The following is a 17,165-nucleotide window of genomic DNA, read 5'->3' as shown; positions in this document are numbered from 1 at the left end:
CCATTTTTGTTGTCCAAGATTTTTTATAAGTTTTTTGGCTGTCATGAAATGACGCGGCTGTCATGAAATGATGTGGCTTTAAATTTGACGGGATTTTATACTTATTTAAATAAGTAAACTTTACCTTTCTTATATTCACCAAACTTTTATTCATCTTTCCTTACCTACCTACAATGTTTTGCTTACTAAAGTGGCTGGTAAAATGAGGATATTTGGCAATTCTGGTGTGAATCTTTCAAGAATTTCTTTTCATTCATTGAGCAACCTTAATGGATTAGACTAACCACCAGACACTCATTTAAAACAACCGCTTTAACGGCAAAAAACTAATAATTTAATAGGTTTCGTTTTTCGCGGTTGCTTACATTTTAATTATAAGTTGCTTGCTTACATTTTAATCATAATTTTTATATGCTAAGGATACAAACGACTCTAAGCAACCAGATATTTTTTTAGTTACGTAGGAGGTAAATGTATCTTCAAATATATTTTAATCTGCTTTTTAACCCACCTATTTTGAATAATATTCAGACATTTTTTTTATTGGATTTTATATGATTGATTGCCAAACATTGAGTATTTAAAGAAAACAAAGATTTTTTCAGGATGGTTTTCTTCTAAAACTATCAATTAAATTAGAAGATTTATATTCAAAACAAAAGTTAAAAATTGGAAATTTTACTTCAATGTCATAAGCGAAAAAATCATTTCAATAAAATTAGCAAAAAGTAATTAAATTGTCAGTTTATGATTTGATCCAAGTTTGAAATTTTGAATGTCGCTCGTCAGTAGAATTTAAACTGTCATTATTTGACTACAACATTAAATTCTTAATTTTAATCAATAGTTATTGTTAAAAGTTCTTGAAAAATGCAATATGCTGAAATATTCATTAAAAAGTAATGAAATTATTGTCGATTTGAATTGAATTTTTTCCTGTAATCAAAATTTTAGCAAAATTTTTTTTTTTTTACAAAAAAAACACTTATTTTTTGCAGAATTCAAAATGGAAAGTGCGCTTTAGTCGAATAAAACAAAATCTATTGGATTTTTTTACTTCTTGAAATTTCCGGTGTAGTATAAGATTTTTACTTCCACGCTTTTTTTAGTCCCTAGTAAAAATATCATTAAAATTTGAGTCACCATGAGGTTTTTACTCCCCGAATAAAAATGTGTTTTGCGACTACGTTGTGTTTTGTCAATATCTTTAATCGTTATAAAGATTATGGTTACTTGCAATAAAGAAGCGATTAAAAAAAGCAATAAAGAAGCGATTCCCATCTAATACGAATAATATTTAATGTTTTTTCCAATGTTTTAATACAATTCATTATTAAACATTTAACTCTGCATACTGAATTTGCTGACATTTGTATCATGGCCTACTTTAAACATGTATAAAGTTTTTATTTTACTTTATATATGTATAAAGTAGGCCATGTTTGTATATTTTTAAAAGACAAAATACCCACCCAACATAAGACGATTTTAAGACGTATGTAACTTGTCTTTAACTCGTCTAGACGTCTACAACTAGTTTAAGACGGCTTTTCAACACCTCATTAAGACATCTTCCAACAACCAGTTTAAGATGTCCTTAAGACATCTTATCAAGACGTGTTTCGGAATAACCAGTTTAAGACATCCGTGAGACATCTTAACAAGACGTCTGTCAAAACAATAAGTTTATGACGTCCGCAAGCCTTCTTAACAAGACGTCTGTCGGAACAGCCAGTTTAAGATGCCCTTAAGACATCTTAACAAGACGTCTTTTGGAATAAGCAGCTTAAGATGTCTTTAATCGTGGAAGTATTAGAGATGGACGTGCAAAATTTTGTTTTTTTGCAAACCATGCTAGTTGCGCATTCTTAAAAATCTATTGTTATAAACAATAATATTTTAAGAAATAACGCGGATGATGAGAAGAAATTGAGATCATTTACTTGAATACATGTATAACTTGAGAGGTAATAGTTAATACGAAATATCAAGAAGTTTTGTAGCTACCTAGAGCACAATGGTTCCATGTTTAGTGAATTACTCCATCTAACATATTGCTGCAGTCTTCTGTTTTATGAAAATTAATGAATTTTCTATTTCGGCTTGCCCCATTAGACACTATAGCCCTTAGTTTAAGTCCAATGGATTCTAGTATCGTATATATATATATATATATATATATCTGTGTGTGTGTGTGTGTGTGTGTGTGTGTGTTTGTGTTTAACAACAGGAATATATACAGTTAAGGATAAATAACTTATACATAAAATGAATATAAATACCAGAAGGAAAAAATAATTTGTCACAGTTTTAATGAATTTAGCAAAGCCAATTTATGGCAAACCGCAAGAAGAACTAAGAATTTAATATTAACATAATACGATTTACCAGCTATATATAACCTTAATTTTATTTGACAAAAACTAATGGATTATTATGTGCTTTTTATGATAAATTAAAAAATATATGAAATATGAAAAAGAAAACATGAATTATCTGCCGCATTTTGTAAGATAATTATAAATTTAAATCATTTTTGAAAAGATTTCGCATTATCAAATGAATTATAAAATAGCTTGCCCACCCAACATGAGACGACTTTAAGACGTATGTAACTTATCTTTAACTCGTCTAGACGTCTGCAACTAGTTAAAGACGTGTTCATGACGGCTTTTCCACACCTCATTAAGACGTCTTCCGACAACCAGTTTAAGACGTCCGCAAGACATCTTAACAAGACGTCTTACAGAATAACCAGTTTAAGACCTCTGTAAGACATCTAAACAAGACGTCTGTCGGAACAACCAGTTAAAGATGTCCGTAAGGTATCTTAACAAGACGTCTTTCGGAATAACCATTTTAAGACGTCTTTAACACATCTTAATAAAACGTCTGTTGCAACAACCAGTTTATGACGTCTTTTGGTATAAACAGTTTAAGATGTCTTTCAGAATAACCAGTTTAAGACGTCTTTAACTTATCTTAAAAAGACGTCTATCGGTACAGCCAGTTTAAGACGTTCGTAAGACATCTTAACAAGATGTCTTTCGGTATAACCAGTTTAAGATGTCTTTAATCATGGACGTTTCCCACCCAACAACAAGTCGTCTTAAAGACAAATTTAAGACGACTTGAAATTGATATTAAAGATGTCTTACACTGGTCTCAAATTAAACACTGTATGTCGTCTTATTTAAAACGTCTTAAAGTTGTCATATTTAACACCTATTAACGACGGCTTAAAAAGACGTATGTAATATATATATATATATATATATATATATATATATATATATATATATATATATATATATATATATATATATATATGTTTAACAACAGAAATATATAGAGTTATGGTTAAATAACTTATACATAAAATGAATATAAGTAAGCAAAAATAGTTTGTCACAGTTTTTAAGAATTTGGCAAAGTCAATATATGGCAAACCGCCAGAAGAACTAAGAATTTAATATTAACATAATACGATTTACCAGCTATATATAACCTTAATTTTATTTGACAAAAACTAATGGGTTATTATGTGATTTTTATGATAAATGAAAAAATATATGAAATATGAAAAACGAAAACATGAAATATATGCCGCATTTTGTAAGATAATTATAAATTTAAATCATTTTTGAAAAGGTTTCGCATTATCAAATGAATTATAAAATAGCTTGGTGAATGAAGGACTAAGCTGGCGAATGAAGGACGAAAGAATTGAATGAAATCAGATCTTGATAAAAAAGTATATTTAAGCTTTTTTATATTTAGCTAAACTTTTTTTAGTCATTTTAAATTTATCCTTACAGGTCTATTTTATCATTCACAGACTTTATTTACACGAAAAAAGTTTCCAAGTTTACAAATGTTTATCTTGAAAAAATAATAAGATCTGTTCGTGCCGACAACTAATTTTATTTATCTTGGTGTAATTTGTTTAGTAATTTGTCAAAACATGAAGTAGTTACTTTATCATGAACAGTCTTATTAAACAAATGCTATAAAAGTTATACAAAACTAATACAAAAAGTAAAACTGTAATAAGTTGCACGTCCACTCTTATAGCTTGGTTTCCAATAGTTGTAGGAATGTTGTACAACAGTTGTACAACAACTTTGTTTTATAATGGAAACATTTTCTAGTGTAAGTTGCACAACTTAACGTCGGTTGTACAACAAATTTTATGTTGTACAACTGCGGTTGTGAGTTTTGAAAAAAATCTAATTCTGCAACAGTATTTTGTTTTTTGTGCAAAACGCGCAGCTTATTTTTTTTAATGGAAATCACGCAATAACTGTTGTACAACAATAAAGTTTACAAAATATCACCATTGTGAGGAATTATTTTAACCTTCCCTAAGACACTAATGACTCATTGCTTTCTTTATGAACTTTTTCCCATCTGGCTGCGAATCATACAATTTACAAACTCCACTCCCCTTTTACTCTGTAGTACAACCGCCTCATATTAACACATTGAATACATTAAAACCATACATGCATTAACAACTACATGCATTAACAACTACATACATTAACACCTACACACATTAGCACCTACACACATCAGCATCTACATACATTAACACCTACACACACGCTAATTGCATCTTGAAGACGTTATTCACAACACCATAATTTACAAAGCATGGCGAAAAAATCTCTAATGCAGATTTTATGAACGAAGTTCAAAAGTTTCCAATTTTGTATGACAAGTTTGATAAGGAATTTAAAGACAAATGGAAAAAGAAAAATGCATGGGAAGAAATTGGTCGTCTGTCAAACTTCTCTGCTAATCAAGCGGAAGAAAAATATAAAAGCATTCGAAGTAGTTATGGAAGGTGGCTGAAATCAAATAGAAATATCCCATCAGGTTCTGGAAGGAATTCAGTTCCACCTCAGTTTCTTCAGCTCGATTGGCTAAATACTTTTATAGAACATCGTGAAACAACATCGAATATTTGTTCAACCTCTGATTCCAGATTAGAAACAACGAATTTGGAGGAAAACGTTGAGGTGGCTTGTGAGCAAGTTGAAAATATTCATTATCCATTGAACAAGGAGCTAGATAATCATTTTTCTGAAGATGTGACTGAAAAAAACGATTATATAAATTCTTGTGTGCAAGTAGAGTCAAGTGAATCGACAATTCATACTAATAACAAAACTAAAAGAAAAAGAAAAAAATTAGATTCTGATGATTTACTTAACAAAACTTTAGTGAAAACATTAGAAAAGATTAACTCCAATATTGAAAATCCGACTGAAGAAGAGAAGGATGAAGATTATTTATTTATGAAATCATTAATTCCACAGCTAAAGCGATTAAACAACTATTCCAAAGCCTTGGCTAAACTTTAAATACAAGCACTTCTTCTCAAATTAGAGTTTCCAGATAAAGATGAAACAATCTAGCCTCTCTGTTTAACCTATTAATGTGAATAAAAAATGTAAATATTAGAGTCTAGCTCACTATTTTGTTTAACCAACTAACCGAGGTATAACATAAGTCTTTTATTAACTTTTAAGTAACTATTGGGGCATATCTAAAATTTATAAAAAAAAAAAGTATTGCTTTGTTAAATATATCATATTGTCATTCAAAAGAAAGTTTATTAAAGTATATTACATATACTCTAGTTATTAACTGGATTGTGGTCACATGATTGAACATAGTCCAATTGCTACGAAAGGCTTCCTTTACATGAATTAAAATAATCTTTAAAAGTGTTTCTTATTGCAATTGCATCAAAAACAGATCTATTACTTTTTGATTTTGAGAAATTAAGCAAACATCCTTGAGCTTGTAATTCTTTTCTCCAATCTCCTTGAATAACAATTCCTGAAGTACTTTCACTATCAACAAAACCAGTAGGGATATAATGTGCTCCATCTGTTAAACGCAAATAGTTGTGAAGACAGACAGTAGCCTTTATTATATTTTCCACTTTTAATGGTTTTGTTTTAATTGGAGATTTGTAAATTCTCCATCTAGCAGCTAAAATTCCAAAACTATTTTCAATTGTTCTCCGTGCTCTTGATAAGCGATAATTAAAAACTCTTTGCTGAATAGTAAGGTTTTTACCTGGGTATGGTTTCATTAACCATGGTTTAAGTGCAAATATATCATCTCCAACAAGGACTGGTGGAACTTTAGGATCAGTTTCAGAAATTTCTGGTAAATGAAAATTTCCCTCATTAAATGCTCTACCAAATGTGCTTGCATTTAAAAAGGCAGCATCATTATCCCTTCCATTAGCCCCAATGCCAAACATTGTAAAACAATATTTAGCATCACAAATGGCCAATAAAATCATGCTGTAAAATCCTTTGTAGTTGTAAAAAGAAGAACTTGATTTTGCTGGAGCCTCAATGCGTACATGCTTTCCATCAATAGCTCCTATACATTGTGGAAAATTCCAATTTTGATTAAACTCTTTAATGATGTTTTGACATTCTTTTATGTCATTTGGGGCTCTTAGAAATATTTTTTTGAGAACTTCCCATATAGCACAACAAGTTTCTTTGATTATATTACAAACTGTAGCTCTGCCATCTCGAAAATAAAAGGACTGAGTTTGTTGTGATTCTCCTGTAGCCAGGTATCGAATTGTAATATTTAATCTTTGCGATGGACATATAGACTCTCTACTGGGACAATACTTTTTCGTTAATGAAGATCCAATTAATGACAAAAGGTGTTCAAGTCTGTCAGGAGACATTCTTAAGTATCGATAAAAAAATTCCCTATCAAATAGCATCATTTCTTGCACCAAAGAACTAAACGCACCTTGCTTAACGCGATTTTTAAATAGTTCTCTGACCCAAAACATGCTTTCTTTTCTTTACGCTTTTTCGGCGTCTTAAAATTAAAAGTGTAACAAAAAGAAGATAATTTAGAGTGAGATTTTTTTTTATGACGGCCATTTTTTGTTTGTTTACACTGTTTTTTTCGAAAGTTTTTTGCGCTAATTCAATGTAATGGAAACATTGCGTTGCACAACAATTTAACGCACAACAAACCAAACGAACGTTGCACGATTTTTGTACAACATTTCTACAACTATTGTAAACCAAGCTTATACGTCCATGCTTTAATTCTTTCCTTAATTGCCTTTTTAACTACGTCTTTACATCCATTTACGGAAGAATGACAAGAATTGTGTGGTTTAAAGTTATTCGGGCTGACAATAAAATCAGTTGAACACACTGTTAAAGTTAGAACTTTTCTCTGTGATGCTCCAGCAAGATCATTTTTAAAATGGACTGTTGTTTATACTGGATATTATTCTTGTGAAAGGGTGCATTATCAAAGGCTCTTGGGAAGGAAGAGTAGTAATGATGTTTAAAATAGTTTAATGAAAAACAAAAATTTCGCAAGCGAACAGATTACGATTTTAGTTGCCAGTCGTATAAGTAACATCAAAAATATAGTCTCCTCTTATAGCTACTGGTATTATATATGTTTCCGGATTTCTGCTTTGACTATATGCAAAAGACCAACTAACAATTCAAAGGAATTTTTACTATTACTGCTTCATTAATTTTCTCTTCTTAGCGGCTGTCCGAAAGACATATCCAAAGGATTCGGAGAAGACAGTCCGTAAATTTATTCAGGGTGTGTTAAAAAACGCACCAGCATCACGAAAATATTAATAAAATTTTATAATCCTGTACTCTTTTTTTGTGGATACTGTGAAGTATTTTCTATAGTAAATCTTGTCTCTTTTTTCACTTATTGCATTTGGATAGTTTATATATTCACACCTTTCTACTTTCTGTCACCACCTTCCAGCCTCCTTCTAATACAATATAAATATATATATTTATGTTGGCAGGAGACTGAAATGTAATATATATATATATATATATATACACACACGACTTTTTAAGCCGTCATTATTACGTGTTAAATAAGATAATATTAAGAGGTTTTAGTTAAGACGACTTACTGTGTTTCATTTGAGACCAGTTTAAGCCGTCATTAATACGTGTTAAATAAGACAACTTTAAGACGTTTTAGTTAAGACGGCTTACAGTGTTTCATTTGAGACCCAGTTTAAGACAACTTTAAGATGTCTTAAATAAGGCAACTTTAAGATATCTTAGATAAGACGACTTACTGTGTTTCATTTGAGACTAGTTTAAGACATCTTTAAGACCAATTTCAAGACATCTTCAATTTGTCTTTAAGACGACTTGTTGTTGGGTGGGTATATCCTAAAGCAGATATTATTAAAAGGTGATGATTAATCAAATTTTCGAAGAAAAAAAAAAGGTTTTATAATTAATGAGTGACATCATCTAGGCAATTCTGGCGATATGGTACATATAACAGTTTATTTATTTAGGCCCCGTTTAAATGGACAAGGGCTAACCCGTTTGCCGAGCTAACCCGGAAAACGAGCCAGTTTTAAAATTGCGTTTATATGAATTTTCGCTAAAAAAATAAAAAATGATATCGAGGTCAGCCTGGCTTTATCTAGCAGGGCTGGCCTCTTTATCGGTAAAATAATAACTTAAGAATTGGCGGCTAACGACAAAAAAACATATTGCCTTTTAACAATATGTTTAACTATTATAACACAAATAATGCTTCTTAAAAGCGTAATTGTATTATATAAGCTTCGCAAATTTAAATTTGATAATTTTTTAAATATTATTCTTTTACGAAAACGATCACAATCACTTCAAAAGATGAAACAAGCAAGAGAGAGGCGACTTAAAGGAAAAAATCGTAGTTGCTGGTTTAAAACTGGCAGAGCTGATTTATGGTGGCATAATATAATAACTGGTGTAGCTCCCATTGGTGTATGGAAAACAACTTTTAGGCTTTCACGGTTTCTTTTCATGAATTTGGTTTCAGAGTTAAGCCCTTACTCATCTCCTGACCCTTTTTTGCCTAACTCAAGAGCTTCATTAGCAGGAAAAAAAGAAGCTATTACTTTATATTACTTAAAAGATACTGGATCTTTGGTAAATTATAAAAGCAAAAAAACTAAAATTTTAACTCCACGGAAGTTGCCACTTTTATTATTAAATTTATCATTTTACGCGGAAGCTTTCAAATTTTAAAAGTGTAAGAATTTATACGCATACATACAAATTTATGTAAGAAATTAACCATCCCGTTTTCCGAGATCTCGGCAAAAAACAGTGAGATCTCACTATCCGGGCTAGCTCGTTTATACATATAAATACAAAATAAAATTAAATTAAGATATTGATGAAGTCGATATATCGGCTAACGGGCTGGCTCGGCAAACGAGCCAGCCCGCTTTCCATATAAACAGGCCCTTATAGTTGTTTATACTACTTTTATTCATATTGTTACCAATGGTGTGATACTAGTTTAATTTGGCCTGTACTTTTGTGTTGTGCAGTTTTTAACTTAAAAAAATTCAAAATTTTTAAAGTCAAAGGCTGTCATGTCAACACACTTCCTTATACAAGAAAAATGCTACAGATTTCTCAATTTTATCAAAAAGATTTTCAACCTCTACCCACTTGCTAAAATAATTTACTAGTACAATCAGATTTTTGGAACACATTACTTTTGTTAGTTGAGTCAAGTCATTGATAAACTTAAGCAGATTATGAATAATTTGACTCAACTACCAGAATGTTAACTTTTAGAATTAAAAAGATTTGTAACAATAGTTTCCTGTTTTTTACTTTTTAAAAGTAATTACATTCTGAAACATAAGTGGTAATGTCCTTTACCATTACATACCACAAAAGTAAGTTTTGAATATGTTTAGTTGTTAAATTGATATCTATGCGGCCAGATGATGCATTCACCTCATTGAAAATATCATTACCATCATTTAAAAACTTAATTTAATGGTATTGCTTCTTCTTCTTCACCAAAGAAATTTTCTCTTAAGTAAAATTTAAAAAAAGGTTCTTTAAAAATTTTGAATTATCTTACGTTAAAAACTGCAACTCACTAAAGTACAGGCCAAATTAAACTAGTATCACACAATTGTACCATACAATTAAAAACTTAATTATAATTATTTTAAACAAATATAAGTATTTAAGTTGTTTGCCTTATCGCTAGATATCCCTTAAAAAAAACCCAGCGAACTTCCAGTGAAAGTTCACTGGAAATGTAAAAGAACACTAGAAACTCACCGAGTTCGCTGGGTTTTCCGCAAATTTTACGACTTCGCTGGAAGTTCACTGGAAGTTTAACGAAAAACGTCATTTTATTTCCAGTGATCTAAAATTAGTGAAAATTTAGCGCTGATTTTCAATAATCGAAAACGCCGCGGGTTTCATAACCCAATATTGATATAACTTTTGCTAACATAACTTTTTTGAAATTTGACAGATATAACATCTTGAAAATTTTTTTCTAATTTCCGTAATAAAGTAAACCTTGTTTTTTTTATATCTACAATTTCAGTTTCTATTATTTTAAGTTCTACTCAATTTCCAAAACCACAGGTATGTTGTTCAGTTTGTTCATTTTTATTAAGGCGAATACATATTCAACTTTATAATTTCACAAAAATTTATTATTATAAATTTCTTTATTGTAGATTATTGAACATAATAGATAATGATTGATTTTTAAATATATATATATATATATATATATATATATATATATATATATATATATATATATATATATATATATATATATATATATATATATATATATATATGTATTAGGGTGTCCCAAAAACAGCATTTTTGAAAATAATTTGCTCCCACCCCCTAGGTTTAAAACACTAGGTGTGTATGTGTATATATATATATATATATATATATATATATATATATATATATATATATATATGTATATATATATATATATATATATATATATATATATATATATATATATATATATATATATATATATATATATATACACATACACACGTATATATCCGAATAATTTTAAATGTATTCTTAAAATAGAGTGCTCAATGTTCTTAAAAGAACATAGCAATAAATTAGTAAAAATCATTTATCAAACTAATTTCATTTTACACTGTGTTTCATCAATTAAGGCTCATCAGAAAATTTCATCAATTAAGGCTCATCAGAAAATTTCATCAATTAAGACTCATCAGAATAGATATTTTGTAAGTTTTATAATTTTCAAAAGAATATCAAATTTTCTGAATAATTATAAAATTTAAATAAAATTATAAAATTTTATACCGTTTAAACACCTTCATTTAACATATATATGCATTTGATATTTATATATACACACCCATTGGCAGAAGAAAAGAATTACTCTGGCAAGCTCCAGAAAAACCCTTTGGTGGGAGCAATTTTGACATTTTCCTGATCTCAAAACTATAAAAACTGAAATCATCTATCGCCATCCGCAGAAGAAAAGTGTGTTTAAAATTTTGCTTGTTCTTAAAAAATTGAAAATGAAAGCATTCAATATTTATTGGCATTTCTACAGTATTATAAATATTCTTTATTCTAGATTGGCATAAAAAACACAAAAGGTAACTGTTTAACAAAAAATTGCAAAAGATTATATAACAAATTAAGTTTTTAAACAATATTTTTTTCTAAAACAAAAGATATTCAATAGTTGCTATAAAATAATCTGCAAAATCAGAAGAAACTACAACGGAAAATTGCATCTTTGATAGTTTCATCAATGATCCTTAAGCTATGGTTGAGTACAACAGCTTTTACTCAACAAGTTATCCAAGAGTGAAAAAAGCAGTTCTTCTCATTGAAGTATTAGAAAATGTGCACTATTTTCTAGTATTCATACTTTTCTCTTTCTTACAAGCTTTTGCTGTTGTAGTCAACCAAACAGGTTTGTAGCCAATTCCCATATTCAGGATGATCAATTGGCCTTTTGTATCTACTCCAGTATAATTTGAAGTTGTGGTGCATAGCCTCTACTGCCTGCTCACTGTATTTTCCTAGTGGTTCCCTTTGTTTTTCAATGAACTCTTTCACGTGGAAAAATACTGCATGAACCTTTGGAGTGATTCTTCCTCTTATCAGAGACAAGTATGCAGTGTGAAGTTTATCAATTCTTTCTACATAGTCAGGTTCCAATTTGTTTCCAAAGCATGCAGAAACCACAGAATCAAATTTTTGCAGTGTGTCAATTGTATCAAAGATGTCAAATGCGCAATCTTGTTCTGCCATTCTCTGAAGAAGATCCACATTCTTCAGCATTTTCTTGCATTCATTGCCAGCAAACTGCCCACCATGAAAAGGCTGTGGTTTGATATGTAGATCATTTAGCCAAGCTGAGACTTTTGGCCAAGACTCCCTTAGAATGTTGTAAAGATGGTTTACAACACCCAGAAGTAGGTGGAGTTCCATTGGTGGAATGACGTCCAAGACAAGTGTGCTGTCTGGTACATTTAGAAGTGGCAAGTTGACAACATTTTTGAATAGTTTAGCTTTCTTCAAATCCTGACCATTTGCATTGAAATCCTCAAAGCATCGTCTCAAAGAGCCAAATGTTCGAGGGGTGCCACATTGGGCTAAATTCTTGTGAGAGGTATCACACCATGTGCAAGGGTGAGAGCTGGCATGTGACTGAAGGCCGCAAACAATGTTGCCTAACTTCAAATCTGTTGAGAGAAGGAGGTCAACTTTCTCGATTCCAAGAAGATTGAGGATCTTTTGAATATTACTGTAATTTTCAGGCGCATCTTCAGCAATTGCAACTAGCAGCTGCTTCTTGACTCCACTGTCCCTGGCAGTTGGTGTGGCTAAAGTTTTCTTGTTTGGTGGTGATCCTGCCTCCAGGCTCTGCTCTGCCTCTTGAATGCCCAAACTTACTTTCAAGAAACCACCACCACCATCAAGGCCAAGCTTTACAATGTGTGATGAATGGATTTGTCTTTTCAACAGAACATCATTGAGGAGATCTGCAAGATCTTTGCAACGCACAACAATTTATTGGCGTTTCTGCAAGTTATCATTACTGACCTGAATTTTTGTTTGGATGAAATGGTCTTTGAGTTGTTTTCCTGCATCACAAAATTTTTCATGGAAGTTGGCTCCAAAATCTGACCCTTGGACACGTGATGGATGGTTGATGCAAACTTCTTCATGTTTGTGTTTGACAGGCCTGTGTTAACTGTGCACTTGCACAAGATCCTGAGTGCTCAAGATAGGACCATCACCAAAGAGTCTTTTTGCTTTTAATGAACCTGAAAGTTATCATTACATCACATTATTGTCTTGATTGTATTACATTCATAGTAATGCCATTAAATTTTTTTTAACTCTAGCAAAAAGCAACTGTCTCACTCAATTGACTTATGTTTCACTAATTGAAAGATACTTAAATCACCTTTAGTTAGTGGTAGGGGGCGACCACCACCTGCATGAGACAGTCTGATTGTCCCATGTGGAGAGGATTTTTTGGCTGCAACAATAGTTGATGCAATTTGCTCAGAGACTTTAGAATCTGTGATGGCTAGTTGTCTCATATTTTCTCGAAATGTAAATGTGTTACAGTTGTGTGAGATGCCTCTTCCAATAATGGAGAGACAGTCTAAGCATCTTCTTTGAGTTTGGCCTGTTTCCAATTTTTTCTTGATCTTCAAGTGGGTGCTTTTCAAAAACTTTCATTCGACCAATCTGGCAGATTGGGCAGTCACAGTTGTTGCCTCTTGTTGAAGGTCGAACTTTGACAGATGTGAAGTCAAAAAGAGGTGGTAAATTGACTTCTGCTCCATTCTTCTTCTTTCCTATGGTTATTCGGCAAGTATCACATATTCCAAGAGGCACTCTGTTGTCAGCAAAATCAAGACTTGATGAAAGTATGCTCAACACATCATCCATCATAGATTTTGTGAGAACTCTGAAAACAATACAAAAGCTCATCAGATAATGTATATCAAAAGAATTTCATGTTAAATATTCAAATGAAGAAATGTTTTATAAATAAATCAAAGTATTAAAGAAAAAGGAAAAAATAACACAATACCTTGAGCTCTTTCTCATGCAGAGAAAACAGACGGTTTTTCTGCAGTCATCGTGTGATTTGGCTTGATTTGGCATTCCTTTGCTTCAATTTAGGTTTAGAAACTAAAAAAATTATTCTTTTAAAAAATTATTTCATAACAATACTGAAATGTAGATTTTTTAAGTGCGCAATTCAAAATTTGAGTAACAGCATAAATTTTAAAATGATAATTGCTGTTTCTTGGATTTGATAAAAGTTATATAGTTTCAAAATTAAAAGTTATTTTTTAATTTTGGTTAAATTACAGCATGGAAGTTACAAACGATATTCAATTAATGATTGCAAAATATTATACTGAATACCTAAAGTTAGCGTAACAAAAGAGCAATGTAGATCATTAATAATTGCTCATTCTCAGATTTAGTAAAAATGAAATTATTTGCAGTTTTATATTCTAATTAGTTTCTCTAACCAGATTATATGTTTTTAATTGTTTTTAATATGAAAATCTAAGGTTACTGCGGCTGTAAAAATGCCAAAAACTTTTAATGCTGTCATTTGCTGTTTTTTATAAAGCATAAATTTAAAAATGAAATTTCTTTCACGGACGGTGATGGATGATTTCAGTTTTTATAGTTTTGAGATCAGGAAAGTGTCAAAATTGCTCCCACCAAAGGGTTTTTCTGGAGCTCGCCAGAGTAATTCTTTTCCTCTGCCAATGGATGTGATATACATCATACACTTGATACAAAATTTTTCATCAAATAAAAGTATAGTTTGTATTGTATACACTAAAGAACTAGCTGTAAAATAAGCATCATTGTTATTTAAGCACAATTAGGTTAAGCACAATAGTTTCTCTTGTTCTTTTTCTGATGTTAATCTTGTTTAACTAAAGTTTAATTTTACCTGCTTGCCTCTTTTATTTTAGATGCCTAGAATTGGTTGCTACAAGAAATTTTACAATAATAAGAATTTTATTATAAAATGATTTAAAAATTTTAAATGGAATTATAATAGCTAAACATTTGCGATTTACTTTATCAGCTGTTTTATGAATATTTCTAGTGTACTTCACTTTTCTTTAAGACATTCACTGCTTGTGACCATTCAGTAGATTTAAACGCTCAACTTTTCTGTTTTATAAACCCCTCTGTTTAAAATACCCTTAGTTTTATAATGCCCTATGTTTTTTAATGTATGGATTTTATTTGACTATTAGGGCTTGTTAGCAAAGCAGAAGAAGCTGAATTAAGCGAAGAGTTGCCAAGAAAAAAACTTCAAAGTTTTCTGTTTGAAAAAGAGTTGGCCTTGATCCAGCTGTGTTGCATTTGATGACAGGTAAAAAATTATTAAATTTAAACACTTATACTCTGGAATTCCAGAATCAATTCAATTCGAGAAATTGCTTATCTGCAATTTTTACAGAACTTACAATATCCAAGTTTCTGAATTTTTCTAAGGGCCTGTTTATATGGAAAGCGGGCTGGCTCGTTTGCCGAGCCAGCCCGTTTGTCGAGATATCGACGTCATCAATATTTTAACTTAATTTTATTTTGCGTTTATATGAATAAACGAGCTGGCCCGGATAGCGACCCGGGCTAGTTCGTTTATTCATATAGACGTAAAATAAAATTAAGTTGAAATAAGAACGACGTCGAGATCTCGGCAAACGGGCTGGCTCGTTTGCCGAGCCAGCCCGCTTTCCATATAAACAGGCCCTAAAAATGATGTCAGTGTTGCGGTCTGTGAAAAAATTAATGACGAGCGCAGAGCCTATTTTAAAGCAGGTATTATATTTTAATGGTATTACTTTTCGTATTTAATTATAATTATATCACTAATTTTCATCTTTTATAAATAACAAAATTTTGTTAAGACTACTGTCTTAAATTTATTTAATAGAAAAACAATAATAGGATTTTTTAATTTCAACTAGCTTGTGATTTTCGTCTGATTTTTTTTTTTTAATTTAAATCTTGTAAATATTATTAGTTTTAGTATATTTTTTTAGTATTAATTATTTTGATTACCGTATATCTCTAATAGTAAGGCCAGGTTTATGTTTCAGTGTCACCAATCAAATTTTTTTATTTTAAAGTAATGATCGATTTTTAAATATACATATGTTTTTGTTTTTATAACTTATCCTTGGTTTTTAAAGTTAATTATGTTTATACATGTTATAATATTTTAAGTTTGCTCACTATTTTACTGTTTATCTTATATATGTTTTTATATAATTATTATATATGTCCTTTATATATTGTACTTTATATATTATTATTTTTTAGCTCCAAAGTCCCAAACAGAAAAGAATGCGTCAAGCACTATTTAAAAGACATACTTACGAACGTACTCACGAACTTTCGATTTTCTTAATTTTTTTTGTTTTTGATTACTTGTCTGTGGAGAACGAACACACCGCTAAACTCATGATTTGTTCGCCTCAAAATATGCTAAAATATACTAATAAATAAAATTTAAAAAAGTTTAGATAAGTTATCAGGAAAAGTAAACAAATTGCATTTATTCGAAAACAAAAAATGTACGTACAGCCTTTTGGTTCTCGACCAATGAGAGATTTTTTTATTCAATTTTTTTTCAAAGTTTTTCAAAAAAGCTCGGGTAAGCTTATGCAAAATGATTATGCTTTATTAATTTTTTTTGTAGATTATGTTTTATGATTTAAATCTCTATCAAAACAAAAAAAAAATAAAAATACAACTGATTTTCTTTTTTGTTTATTTAAATGGTTAAAATAGAAAAAAAATTTGATTTAAGCTAAAATAAATGTAAACCATTTAAATGCATCAAATAAGCACTATCATGATAATTGTCTTGATCGATTTCTATATTTAAATATAGAAACATGCGTAATGTATAATAAAGATCCACAATATGCTTACATTAACTCGTACAAAATCTGAGCCAAAAATATAGCCATAAGGTTAATTAAAAAAAACATTTACTTTATAATGGTGAATTTACTTTTTCTTTTCTTGTTAAAAATTTATGAAAATTGGAATTCATACCTAAGGTAGTTTATTATTTATACATTGTATTTTTATTCTAAATATCGATATTTTTAAATAAATGTTATATAAAGCTTTTTTTTTTCCTATGCCTAATTTGTCTTATTTCACGCTTAACAGTTTTAAATATTTAAAATGTTTATGAACGTTTTACAAAAAGTATATCCTAAAAAATAAAATTCCAGCGAATTCGCT

At 30.1% G+C, this 17,165-nt stretch overlaps 1 protein-coding gene, 1 long non-coding RNA gene and 1 pseudogene across 2 annotated transcripts in view; 2 read left to right on the top strand and 1 right to left on the bottom strand.

Moving 5' to 3' along the window:
• LOC149894385 (hatching enzyme 1.2-like) overlaps nucleotides 1-17,165 on the bottom strand; it is an 86,775-nt gene that overhangs the window by 48,922 nt on the left and 20,688 nt on the right. The gene's annotated exons all lie outside the window — the stretch shown is intronic.
• LOC149894389 (uncharacterized) lies at nucleotides 4,135-5,423 on the top strand (annotated as a pseudogene).
• On the top strand, nucleotides 10,288-17,032 carry LOC149894388 (uncharacterized). The gene is made up of 3 exons (XR_016449993.1): nucleotides 10,288-10,460; nucleotides 15,158-15,276; nucleotides 16,230-17,032. It is a non-coding gene; the product is annotated as an uncharacterized LOC149894388 (long non-coding RNA).

This window comes from Hydra viridissima, unplaced genomic scaffold (assembly GCF_058129835.1).
Source record: "Hydra viridissima isolate aposymbiotic clone 2 unplaced genomic scaffold, HvirCarnegie_v1 scaffold_1, whole genome shotgun sequence".
NCBI lineage: Eukaryota > Metazoa > Cnidaria > Hydrozoa > Anthoathecata > Hydridae > Hydra > Hydra viridissima.
The sequence above is the reverse complement of the archived record's forward strand: the minus strand, read 5'-3'. Positions and strand labels throughout refer to the sequence as shown.